At 49.2% G+C, this 12,691-nt stretch overlaps 1 pseudogene; it reads right to left on the bottom strand.

Moving 5' to 3' along the window:
* On the bottom strand, positions 1 to 1,965 carry LOC102440029 (annotated as a pseudogene).
* Positions 1,966 to 12,691: the final 10,726 nt, after the last annotated feature.

Below are 12,691 nucleotides of genomic sequence, written 5' to 3' on the forward strand. Positions count from 1 at the left end.
TTTTTTTAAACAAGAGAAAGTAGACAGATACATGTTGGTAAATGCTAACTGTCCATATTCACATAGAGACACAGTGTAATCTCTGAGCCCAATATACAGAGAAAGGAGGAAAAAGCTAGAATTCTATGCACTACTGCACAGGGGCCTAGCGACCTCCAGCTCCCAGCAGAGCTCAGGGAGCAGAAGGTTTTTCTTTTTCCCACAGAGCACGGTGGTGTTGGTTCCATTAAGTTTTTCTTGAGACAGGAAGGGATAAAAGTGAATTTGAAACAGAAAGGGGCAAAGATTCTTTTCCCACTGTATTCTGCTCAAGGTACACCCCCCCGCCCCCTGCCAAAGAAGGTGAGAACCATGGTGTAAAGATGGTGTAAAGGAGGGAAGAGAGACCTCAAAAACAGGGCGACTGAGCACAAGGGGCGGGGGGAGAAAAAGAATAAATAGACTGCAACTTGCTCCCAGGGACTGGAAAAAATTTAAAAAGGTTGGGACCCATCAGTGTTCATTAGTCATCTGCTCCTTCACCTTCCTCTCCTTCTTCCCCCTCCTCATCATCTTCATCTTTGTCACCTTCATCCTCATCCCCTTCTTCATCAATATCTTCCAACCCTTCCTCTTCATCATCATCATCATCTTCTTCTTCCCCTTCCCCTTCTTCATCATCTATGACAGGAACCAAGTAGTACTGTGATGGATTTGGCCAAATGTCATCTTCGATGACTTCTCCCAACTCATCTGCACCTGCATCAGAATGGCCAGTGACCAGGTAAAGAAGCTTTCTGGTTCCTCATGCTGTCTCTTCCTGCTGGCGTTGTTCTGTGTTTGACTTGAATGTTTCGTCAAATCCTTTCCAGATTTCCATTTGATTTCAGTGGACTTTGAGATGGATCACCACTCTCATTCAGATGAAACTCTTTGGAGCGAACTTTATTTTCAAAGTAAGGATTTTCATCAAAATAAAAATCTATTTTGTAACTGGATTTAATATCTTCAAATTCTGTCCCTTCAACTCTTGTCAAATAATGCAGTGCCTCTTCATCCTCTTCCCCAAGCAGTGCAGACACTTTTGGGTGGTTAACAAATGTTGTTACCCAAAAATGTGGGATTTTGACATCAATTCTGACCTCTTCTGAAAAAATGGTTGGCAGAGTTTGTTATATTTCTGTTCTACTTTCAAAATCTCCTCACTGGCTGCTCATTAAGTCTGTCTATTACATTTTGTGCTTCATCAACATGTTCAGTCGCTTCTTGCTGTTCTTTTTCTCCCTTTGGCACATCCTGAGGGGTCGGCTTCTTCTCTGGCCTGGGAGCTGGAGGCAGTTTTGGTTTCTTCGTTTGAGATGGGAGCGAGGACTGGCGTCTGGGGGCCATGCTGTGAGGAAAGCCTGAGGAGCTGCTGTCCATATGCCTTTAATTTAATGTCTGGAATAGGTGAGCATTAACTAACGTACAAAAGAGCATATGAGAACCCTCTCCCACACATTGTCTCCTACATACACACACCACCACTCCATTCTCCTCAATGGCAGGCAATATTATTTTAAAAAACATATCCAACCAGAAATGCAGATATAAATAAATACACACATATGTCATCTTGATTCTGCATTTTGCTTTTATTTTTCAATTAACATTATATTTAAAAACATTTTCCCAAATAAGGGCATAGAAGCTTTCTTACTCTTGGTCAGGCTGCACAGTTTCCATCGTGGGTGTGTCACCCCCATTCAGCAGGCCCCCCCGGCAGCTGTCCCCTTGTCTCTGTTCCTGCCATTGGGTGACGACAGCCTCAGAGGCTTGTGGTGCACAGTGATCAGTTCCAAAATTTGGTCTTATTAACAGATTCCTGACACTGATGCCCCTTCTTCTTCTTCTTCTTCTTCTTCTTCTTCTTCTTCTTCTTCTTCTTCTTCTTCTTCTTCTTCTTCTTTTGATTTTTATTGTTGAAAGTATTACATAGGTCCTCCTTTTCCCCCATTAATCTCTTCCAGCTGCTCCCATCCTCCCCCCGCCAAGGCCCTCACCACCCCTTTGTCTGTGTCCACGGGTTATGCATATTTGCATACAAGTTCATTGGTGGATCTCTTCCCACCCACCCTCCCCTGCCTTCCCTCTGAGGTTCAAGTCTGTTCATGCTTCTATGGCTCAGTCTATTTTTGATCATTAGTTTATTTGGTTCATTAGATTCCACATATGAGATCACATGATACTTATCTTTCTCTGACTGGCCTATTTCACTCAGCACAATGCTCTCCAGGTCCACCCACGCTGTTGCAAATGGTAAGTGTTCTTTCTTTTTTACTGCTGCGTAGTATTCCATGATGTAGGTGTACCACAGGTTTTTAGTCCACTCATCTACTGATGGGCACTGAGGCTGTTTCCAAGTCTTAACCATTGTAAATTGTGCTGCTATGAACATAGGGCTGCATATAATCTTTCTGATGAGTGTTTCGGGTTTCCACTATTATCTTCCTATTGAAGTTTTTCTGCTAGTGTACAATCGTGCAATATTAAACGCAAACAGACATATCCATGAAGGTGCTGGCTTGGGCATGTGACCAGCATTTTTGGAACTTTATGTTCTGGGACCGCTAGAGGGAGCCACAAGGGACAGTGGGGAGCTAGGGAGGGAGTAGAGAGATGTGATTAGAAATACAATTGGCTCTGTTGCATTTTTATAAAATTAATATTTATTGTTGAGATTATTGCAGAGGTCCCTTTGTTTTTCCCCCATAGCTCCACCCAGTTCCCACCCCACCCCAGGCTCTTGCTACCCTATTGTCTGTGTCCATAGGTAATATATACATGCATACAAGATCTTTGTTTAATTTTTTCCCGCCCCCTCCCCCACAGCCTCTTCCCTCTGAGAATCATCAGTCTGTTCCATTTCCACACATCTGATTCTATTCCATTCACCAGTTTATTCTGTTCATCAGATTTTTTATTTGTTTGAATTTTAGATTTAATTGTTGATGGATATGTATTTGTTGCCACTTTGTTGTTCATATTTTTTATCTTTACTTTTTTCTTCTTCTTCCTCTGCTTAAAGAATACCCTTCAGCATTTCATGTAATACTGGTTTGGTGGTGATGAACTCCTTTTGCTTTTTCTTGTCTGTGAAGCTCTTTATCTGACCTTCAATTCTAAATGACAGCTTTGCTGGGTAGAATAATCTTGGTTGAGGTTCTTGCTATTCATCACTTTGAATATTTCTTGCCACTCCCTTCTGGCCTGCATAGTTTCTGTTGAGCAATCAGCTGACGATCATATGGGCACTCCCTTGTAGGTAACTAACTGCTTTTCTTTTGCTGCTTTTAAAATTCTCTTTGTCTTTGGCCCTTGGCATTTTAATTATGATGTGTCTTGGTTTGATACTCTTTGGATTCCTCTTGCTTGGGGTTCTCTGTGATTCCTGGACTTGTAAGTCTATTTCTTTCACCAGGTAGGGGAAGTTTTCTGTCATTATTTCTTCAAATAGGTTTTCAATATCTTGCTCTCTCTCTTCTTCTGGCACCCCCATAATTCAGATGTTGGTATGCCTGAAGTTGTCCCAGAGGCTCCTTACACTATCTTCATATTTTTGGATTCTTTTTGCTCTTCTGGTTGGGTGTTTTTTGCATCCTCATATTTGAAATAATTGATTTAATTCTTGGGATCCTCTAGTATACTGTTGAATCCCAGTATATTATTCTTTATTTCAGTCAGTGTATGCTTAATTTCTGACTGATCCTTTTCCATTTTTTGGGCATTCTCACTAAGATCCTTGAAAGTCTCACTAAGTTCCTTGGAGGTTTCTAGAAGATTCTTGAGTAACCTTATAACTGTGGTTTTGAGCTCTATATCCAGTAGTTTGCTTTCTTCCATTTCTTTCATTTGTGCCATATTTCTTTGTCTCTGAATTTTGGCTGCTTCCCTGTGTTTGTTTCTATTTATTGGGTAGCTACTAAGTCTCCTTGAGTTGATAGAGTGGCCTTGTGTAGTAGGTGTCCTATAGGGCTCATTGGCTCAGCCTCCCCAATCACCTGGGTTGGAAACTCTAGGTCAGTGATGGCGAACCTTCTGAGCTCGGCATGTCAGCATTTTGAAAAACCCTAACTTAACTCTGGTGCTGTGTCACATATAGAAATTTTTTGATATTTGCAACCATAGTAAAACAAAGATTTATATTTTTGATATTTATTTTATATATTTAAATGCCATTTAACAAAGAAAAATCAACCAAAAAAATGAGTTCGCGTGTCACCTCTGACACACGTGTCATAGGTTCACCATCACTGCTCTAGGTGCACCCCTTTGTGGGCTTTGTGCACAGTCTTGTTGTAGTTGAGCCTTAATTGCTGTTGGTGTCACTGGGAGGAATTGACCTCCAGGCCAATTGGCTGTGAGGACCAGCTGCTACTACAGTGAGAGAGCTGCTGTGCAGGAGTCACCCTTATGGGGCAGGACTTGCTTCAGTGGGGCTTTGGTGCTCACTGAGTCTGCCCCTTGAGTGTGTCACTTATGGATGTGTAGAGTTGTAATCTGGTATGGTCTCACACTGACCACTGGGTACACTGGCTCTTGGGTCTCCAGGGAGGGGCAAAGTCAGCCACTGCCTGAGGCCACTCAGCAGGAACTACAGAGAGATCTGCAGATTCCTCCTCTTTGTATTGGGTTTAGAAGTGCCCAGATGAGGCCCAGCTGTGAAGCAAGGCTGGCTGGTGGTGGTGCAGGCCTTGGGCCTTTTATTGATAGGTTTGGGGCTCCCTGACTCAGCAGCAGCTGGTTTGACAGAGTTTTAAGCCTGAGAAAGGACAGGCCATTCATATGCAAAAGCTGCTGTGCACAGCTTGGGTGGGGTTGTAAATTGGGTGGGTCAGGTCCCAGGGAATCACCAAGGTGGAACAAACAGAAATGGCTGCCAGTCAGCCCTGCACTGGGGAGGTCCTAGCTCGGGAACAATGACCGCTGTGAGCACCTCCCGTCTGGGAGAAAGCCACCCCCAAATTCCTGTCCCGATGCCAGAGAGTCCAGTTTCTTGTCTTATGTGTCTGGGTCCCCAAAGCCTCGCCCGGCACTGGAGCTGAGAGGAAGCAGGAGCTTGTAAGTTCAGTTTGTTGTGCCAGCCTTTTAAGAGGAGCAGTTGGGTCTCCAGCAGCCTGTGCGTCACTCAGCCCCAATCTGCCCTGGTTTTTACAGTCCAGAGTTCTTACTGCCCATAGGGACTTCTTTTCCAGCTCTGGGAGCCTGGGCAGGGGGTCTGCTGTGGGGCTGGGACCCCTTTCTCCACTGGGCGGCCTCCACAGAGGCAATCTCCTCTGATTCAAAAAGCGGCACAAGTGGGCGCTGGACCAGCCTGCTCCGCCGCATCTGCAACTCCCACCAGTCTCAGTGCGCTTTCTTCTTTACCTCTCTAGTTGCAGGACTTCCATGCAGCCAGCCTCCCAGCGGTTCTGATGGTTGTTCTGTATTTTAGCTGTAATTTTGATATGGTTGTGGGAGGCAGCAAGTACAGGCATTTCCTACCCCTCCATCTTGGTTCTCCCGGCTCTGTTGCATTTTTAAAGGGCTGTTGAGACCTGATTAGGGGAAGTCTCTCCATATTTCACACTTGCTGGCTGTGTGCTGCTCTGGCCAGCTTCTGCTCTGGGGGGCTGGGAGGAAGCAGAGTTGGTGATCCTGTGATGTGGGCGTTATAACAGGACAACTCAGAATAGTCTAAATGCCAAAATCGCCACCCAAGGTTCAGGGAGGCCACCCAGCTGTCCCTTCATTAATTCGGAGCTCTGAGGTGCACCAATTGTTTCCCAATGCCAGCTGCTGCACTTGCTGCCTCAGAGTGCCCCTAGGTGTGTTGTTAAAAATTTGTTCCTGCCCTGGCTGGTTTGGCTCAGTGGATAGAGCCTCAGGCTGTGGACTGAAGGGTCCTGGGTTAGATTCTGGTCAAGGGCACATGCTGGGGTTGCAGGCTCCGGTTTTGGGCTCGATCCCCAGCAGAGGCCATGCAGGAGGCATCCGACCAATGATTCTCTCTCATCATTGATGCTTCCAATTCTTGTTCCTTCCCCTTCCTCCTGAAATCAATTTAAAAAAATTGCCACCCTAACTGGTTCGGCTCAGTGGATAGAACGTCAGCCTGCGGACTGAGGGGTCCCAGTTTCAATTCCAGTCAAGGGTACATGCCCCGGTTGTGGGCTCGATCCCCAGTAGGGGGCGTGCAAGAGGCAGCTGATCCATGATTCTCTCTCTTCATTGATGTTTCTATCTTTCTCTCCCTCTCCCTTCCTCTCTGAAATCAATAAAAATATATATTTTTAAAAATTGCCTCCAGGCCCCACCTCCATAGCCCCAGGAAGCAGCCTGGGAATCTGTAAGAAGCCTGCTGGGCAGCAGGGCACAGTCAGCCGGGGCCAGGAGCAGCGCTGCTGAGCAATCAGGGAGCTGGGGCTGCGGCTCAGCAGGTGGGCACATGGCGTTCCCACGCAGCCTGGTGCTCGGCCTGGAAAAGGCTTAGCATTCTCTCCGCCTTCAAAAGGTCCAGGCAGGACGCTGTCCGCTGGCCCCTCCCCGGAGGTTGCTGCAGGGCCCCAAATGAGCGCTGATTTACAGAGAAGCAGTGGTGGGTAATGTTGGCCAGAGCACCAGCCAATTCTCCCCTTCTGCCTGGTACCCACAGTCACGAGCCTTTCTCAGTGAGCAGTGGTCCCGGTAGGAGGTGGCACGTTAGCTGAGGCTCTGGCATTGCTCAGGTGGCAAGGAGTGAGTCTGAAGAGGGGAAGTGAGTCTGAAGATGGTGCTAGATGCAAGGCTGGACCATCCCGCAGGAGGACGCTGCATGAGGTGGCCCTGCCCACGAAGATGTACAGACTCAGGCCAGGGGTCAGGTGGGGGGACGGGACTCAGGCGCCTCCTACTCCAGGGAGAGCTGGTGGTCTCACAGCCCCGTTTACTTTAGGAGCTCTGCTTTTCCTGGGAAACCAGGCCTCCTCACCCACAGATGGGGCCGTGTCCTGACTAGACAGGAGCTCTGACTCTCTGGGTACATCGTTAGGCGTGGCCCCTCTCTCCTGGACCTAACTTGTCCCTTTACGTAAGGGAGACGCATTTTCCTACTTCTGTGTAAATGCATAACATAATGCAACAGCAAACCGATGTTTCTCTCTGCCTCTCTCTCTTTCTCTCCTTCCTCACTCTCTCAAAAATCAATAAATTAAAAATATTTAAAAATCTTTAAGAAAATATAATTGATCAAATATGTAAGTGATATTACATGTTCAGGAGCATTTGGTCAATCGAGTTTGCAGTCCATACCCTCCGGCTTCCTGGCAGCCACACTGGGCCAGGGCCAGCCACACTGCTCGCTTGCCCTCTCCATTGTTGATCCAACCTCTGCCTCATCTAACCTGCTGGGCTTCCTTCCAGCATATTCTTCATTTCAAATATGACACCGTTCACTTCTGACTGGTTCTGTTACATGGCTTCTATGTCTTTTTTAGTAAATGTCTCTTTGTTTAACTTACTACTGAGACTGTTCCCCAAGTTCCCTGAGCATCCTTATAACATTGCTTTAAACTCTGCATCTGGAGTTTTGTTGCTTCAATTTCTTTAATTCTTTTTCTGGGACTTCTCTTGCCCTTTCATTTGAAGAATATTTCTTTGTCTCCCCATTTTGTTACCTTTCTGTGTTCATCTCTGTGTGTTAGGTAGATCTGCTGACTCCCAAGCTTGTGACGAGGGCTTCTGATGTAGGTGCCTTGTGGGTCTCGGTGGCTTAATCTTCTAAATCCTTGAGCCAGGTGCTCCAGAAGTAATTCCTGTGTGGGTCATGTGCCGAATGCTGTTGGTCGCTTGGTGGGTAGTTAACCTTCAGGTGGCCTGATTATTTGGACAGACCTCACTCACCATGTGTGAGCTGCTGTTCGAGAGCTGCCCCCTGAGACAGAGTGGTTCCAGCAGGGTCTCGTGGCTTCCGGGCCCCCCTTTTGCCTGTGCCATTGGTGTGGCTAGTTGGGTTGAGCTCTGGTGTGGTTGGAAGCCCACCACTGGTTGTGTTGGCCAGGACTCCAGTGGAGGTCAATGTCAGATGTTGTGTGTAACCAGCCTTGGGCTACCCATCTGGAGCCACCACACTATTCACTCTTTGTGGCTGTGTCTATTGGGCTTGGGGTGTGTGTGGGAGGCCAGGCTGCGTTCCAGGATTGGCTTCCTAAAGCTCTGAGCTGGGGCAGATGAAAAGCCTAAGGCTCCTGAGGTCGACAACCTCCTATCAGCTCCTCCCCCTGAGGTTGCCTGGACTTCCCAGAGTCTTATGCAGAAAGGTTACAGAGCAGGCCACACTGGCCAGGCCCACTGACCCTTACACATGGTTCAAGCTCAGTAGGGCAGGGCAGCTGGGCTGGGAAGACAGGACTCTGGGTGCCTGACTTGGGGCAGCACGATCAGGCACTCAATGGGGAGAAGGTGGCCGCCTTTGCAGAGCCATACCACTCAGTCTCTGCCAGAGCCTGCAACGCCAGCTCCCCCAGGAGGAGCGCACCACAGGCACATGTTGGGTGCAGCCGCCTGTCTCCATTGCAGAAGCCAGCTGAGCAGGACGAGGTCATTGAGGTCACTGGGACTTAGGCAAAGAGATGAAGAAAGCCCTCCACTGGGGTGACACCCCTGGGCCAGGGAAAGGGGGGAGCTGCACACCTCCCCTCAGCCCTGTAGCCACGCCTGCTGGAACCCCTCCATGCAACCTCTGGGAGAGATGTCCTCTAATGAATGCCCCACCTTTGAGCAGGGCCAAGTTCCTCCCCTGAGCTGAGCAGAGCTAGGCAGGACGAGTGGGAATTAGCACTTCCACTGGGGGTGGTGCAGGTCAGCAGAGGGGTTTCCATGGGGAGTGGCGCCTGTAGAACCCATGGGGGGGGGGGGGTTGTCCCTGTTCAAGGTCACAGTTCAATGACCATCTGAGAGTCTGCCGGTAGTTTCTCCAGGAAAAGAGCACAGCTCAGGACCCTGTTGATAGACAAACGGCCCTTTCTACCAGAGTGGAGCTTGGCATGGTGGTGCCACCTTATGTGGAGGACCTGTTGGTGCAGGCCCAGGAGGTGCTGTAAAGTAGGATCGCCGGCCTTGGGATGTGGCACCTGAAGGCGGAGTGAGAGCTGACCCAGGACAGGACCTCAGCAGCCGGCCCTGCGGATCCCTCCGGAGCCACACCTCCCAGGTCTTCATGGCGTCCCATGCCGTCCCCTTCCCTCTACCAGAGCTCCAGGCGGCCCCGGGGTTGATGCTTTAGGGGGCTCCTCCTCTCTCCAGGGCACAGAGTCCCACTGACTCACTGCCACACTGCAGGCTCCTCCTCCCGGCCCTGGGGCTCTGGTTTGGGAGTTCTGGGACTGACACCCCACACTCCTAAGGGGGGACCCTTGCAGCCGAGATATCCCTCCAGCTTCTCAGTCCCTCCCAGTCCCTGGGCCACTTCTTAAATCCTTGGATACAATCTCCTCTTCAGCGTCCTTCACTTGCTCACCCAGGCGATCGCTTTATTTAGCTGTGACCTCGGTTTAGCATGGGGAGGTGTGTGGCTTCCACCTACACCGCAGCCACCTCGGGTCCTCTCTGGGCTTTGTTCTCCCTGCAACTGATTTCTACTCAGAACATACTGTCGGCTTAACAATAACCATTAAACCTGGAGACACAAAGCACAACTTCCTTGAATGGGAGCCTCTGATCATGTTTCTAACTTTAGTCTTACTAGGTAGATAGTATTTTCATCAATTTACAGATAGAGAAAGCAAGGCCATGAAGTCAGCCAAGTGGCAGAGCCACGATTCGAAACTTTCACTCCAAAACTCTCAGCTTCCACAATTCCTCCGAGATGAATTAGGCTCCACCTGAAGCTAAAGATCACCCTGCCAGGCTTGTACCTTCTTGACAGAAGCTATCAATACTTGTGAGGATTTTCCTGTGCCAGAGCTAGTTTATGTAATAACCCCCGTTTCACTCCCCTCTCGAACCAGTACTCATATCACCGAGTCCCACATGGTCTGAATCCCGGGTACTGGATGGTTCGCTTCCAGAGGAAGGCGTGACTCTGAGCAAGGAAATGAAAGATGGCTTGTTTCTGCTGCAGTGACCATGTTAATTCCCCGTTGCTCTCCCTGGGACTCCCCCCAGGCACACAGCAAATGTCAGCTAATGAACAAATGAGAAAAACTGTTGGCTAAAAAGACAGTGTCTGAGATGAAAGATTTGCACCTATTCAGTGTTTGACAAAGGGGTTAAATATTTATTGAAGGGTGCGGCATGTCCACTCCTTCATTCAGCAAAGTATTTCTTGAACCACACCCAAGTCTCGGGCATTCCAGAAGGACATACGGTTTACTACAGCCACGATTCACACATGGTCTCTACTTTGAAGGAATTTAGGGTCTAGAATAAACAGCAGCACAACAATAAAAAGCAGTGAACACTGACGCAGACAACCTAGCAAGTGTTTTGAATTTGAAGTTAGAAAAACAAGCAAAAGAAGTTCTTCACCCTTCAGTTGGTCTCTTTGGACATCGTTTTTTCATGCACTCATTGGCAATCAGTCTCAGGGTCTCAAACCTTTCCTCCATGAGTTAATCACAAATGTATTTGTTCTGATTTGTCTCCCTAGTTTCCATCTTCCTCCCAGACACCATCTACACTAATAAAAGAGAAATATGGTAATTGGTGTACGACCGCTACCCTTTTCATTGGCTAATCAGTGAGTATATGCAAATTAACTGTCAGCCAAGATGGCGGCGGCCGGCAGCCAGGCAGCTGAGAACAGGATGCTTGGTTGCCCCAGCGATAGAGGAAACCAAGGTTCCCGCCTGCAGCTGCGGGGCTCTGAGCTCCTGAAGTGACAGCTCCAAAAGATACAATGTTTCAATAATAGAAGCTAAAAGATGGCGGTTAATCTGCTTACTCAGGCTCCAAGCGGTAGAGCGAAGCCAAACAGTCCTGAAGCCACAGAGCAGAGAGGCCTCACTGGCCGGGGATCAGCAGAGCCGGGAGGCCTCCCGCCCCGGGATCAGAGAGGCCTCCCGGCCCCGGGATCAGCGGAGCTGAGAGGCCTCCCGGCCCCGGGATCAGCGGAGCCGAGAGGCCTCCCAGCCCCGGGATCAGCGGAGCTGAGAGGCCTCCTGGCTGCCTGGATCAGCGGAGCCGAGAGGCCTCCCGGCCCGGGATCAGTGGAGCCAAGCGGCCTCCCGCCCCAGGATCAGCGGAGCTGAGAGGCCTCCCACCCCGGGATCAGCGGAGCCGAGAGGCCTCCCGGCCCCAGGATCAGCGGAGCCGAGAGGCCTCCCACCCCGGGATCAGCAGAGCCGAGAGGCCTCCCGGCCGCCTGGATCAGCGGAGCCTGATGGAAGCCCTGTGTGTTTATGCACCCTGGGGGTGCAGAGGTCCTGTCCTAGGCAGAGGCCTATGGCGAAAATTTCGACTCTGAGAAGCAGCCTACGGGCTGGAAGGCGGCTCCTTTGACCTCAGTGCTGGAGAAGACCATTAAGCAGAAAACTAAAGAAACCGATTTTACATCATTTCCCAGGTGGAGAACAGTTGGCATGTAAGCCCCTGACCAGTGCCCAGCCTCTCCTCTGTCAGTCTATCTCACTCTTAGGTACCATGTTCTTTGTTCTGTCTTAACTGCAACTCATTTTTAAACTAGATTGCTTTTAAAAGAAGACTAAATAAAGTTTCCCTTAACTTATTTAGGTGGTGCTGGGGCTGCTGGGGACCTGATAGAAGACACAAACACGCAATGGGGGGCCTGTACCCAGCAGCCCCAAGGCCCGCCACCTTGGTGCTGGGGCTGCCGTGGGTATCAGAGACACAAACCCGCAGGCCCGGCACCCAGCAGACCCAAGGCCTTCGTGGCAGAACTAAGGAGCAGCAAGCCAAGCGGTAGGAAGCAGCAAGCATGTGGGCAGTAACAAGGGAGGGGTCCCGGACTGCAAGAGGGCACATGCTGGGCTAAGGGACCCCCCACCCATCCCCAGTGCACGAATTTCGTGCACCGGGCCTCTAGTCTCTATATAAACAACCAGCCTGCACTATAAACCAGGTCTCAAGAACTGAACTTGGAGTTCTGTCTGACTTCCTGAAGATGGAGGAAAAGACACATGTGCAGGGCGACGAGAAGGCAGCGGCCACAGCATCCGACAAGGGAGAGAGAGACAGACACCGATGAGGAGTCAGCAAAGGCTTCTGGGTTTTGTATCACCTCCATCCATTTTCCAAGTTTTAACATAAACATGAAAAATATAATCTTGATTTTCCCTTCCTGTGGGAATTTAGATCCTCACTTCAAAGAATATCCTCTGGAATCCTTTCCTGGAGAATAGTGTGACGGTAGTGTACAAAAGTGTTTGGGACTGCTCAGCACACCGTTTCTTAGTAAGACCAGACTTTAAGAAAAAGGGTGGGTCCTGGCCACGTGGCTTAGTTGGTTGGAATATCATCCTGTACATCAAAGAAGGTTGTGGGTTCGATTCCTGGTCAGGGCACATACCGAGGTTGTAGGTTTGATCCCCATTCAGGGCGCATGGGGGAGGCAAATGATTGACCTTTGCTCTCTCTAGAAATCAATAAAAGCATATCATTCGGTGAGGATTGAAAAAAAGAAAAGGGGTGGGAGGGCAGACACTAGTTTGATTACCTTTGAGGAAGCTTCCCTCTCTCCATAAAGTATGCCCTTTCT

The sequence above is a fragment of the Myotis lucifugus genome, unplaced genomic scaffold, assembly GCF_000147115.1.
Source record: "Myotis lucifugus unplaced genomic scaffold, Myoluc2.0 scaffold_484, whole genome shotgun sequence".
Taxonomy (NCBI): Eukaryota; Metazoa; Chordata; class Mammalia; order Chiroptera; family Vespertilionidae; genus Myotis; species Myotis lucifugus.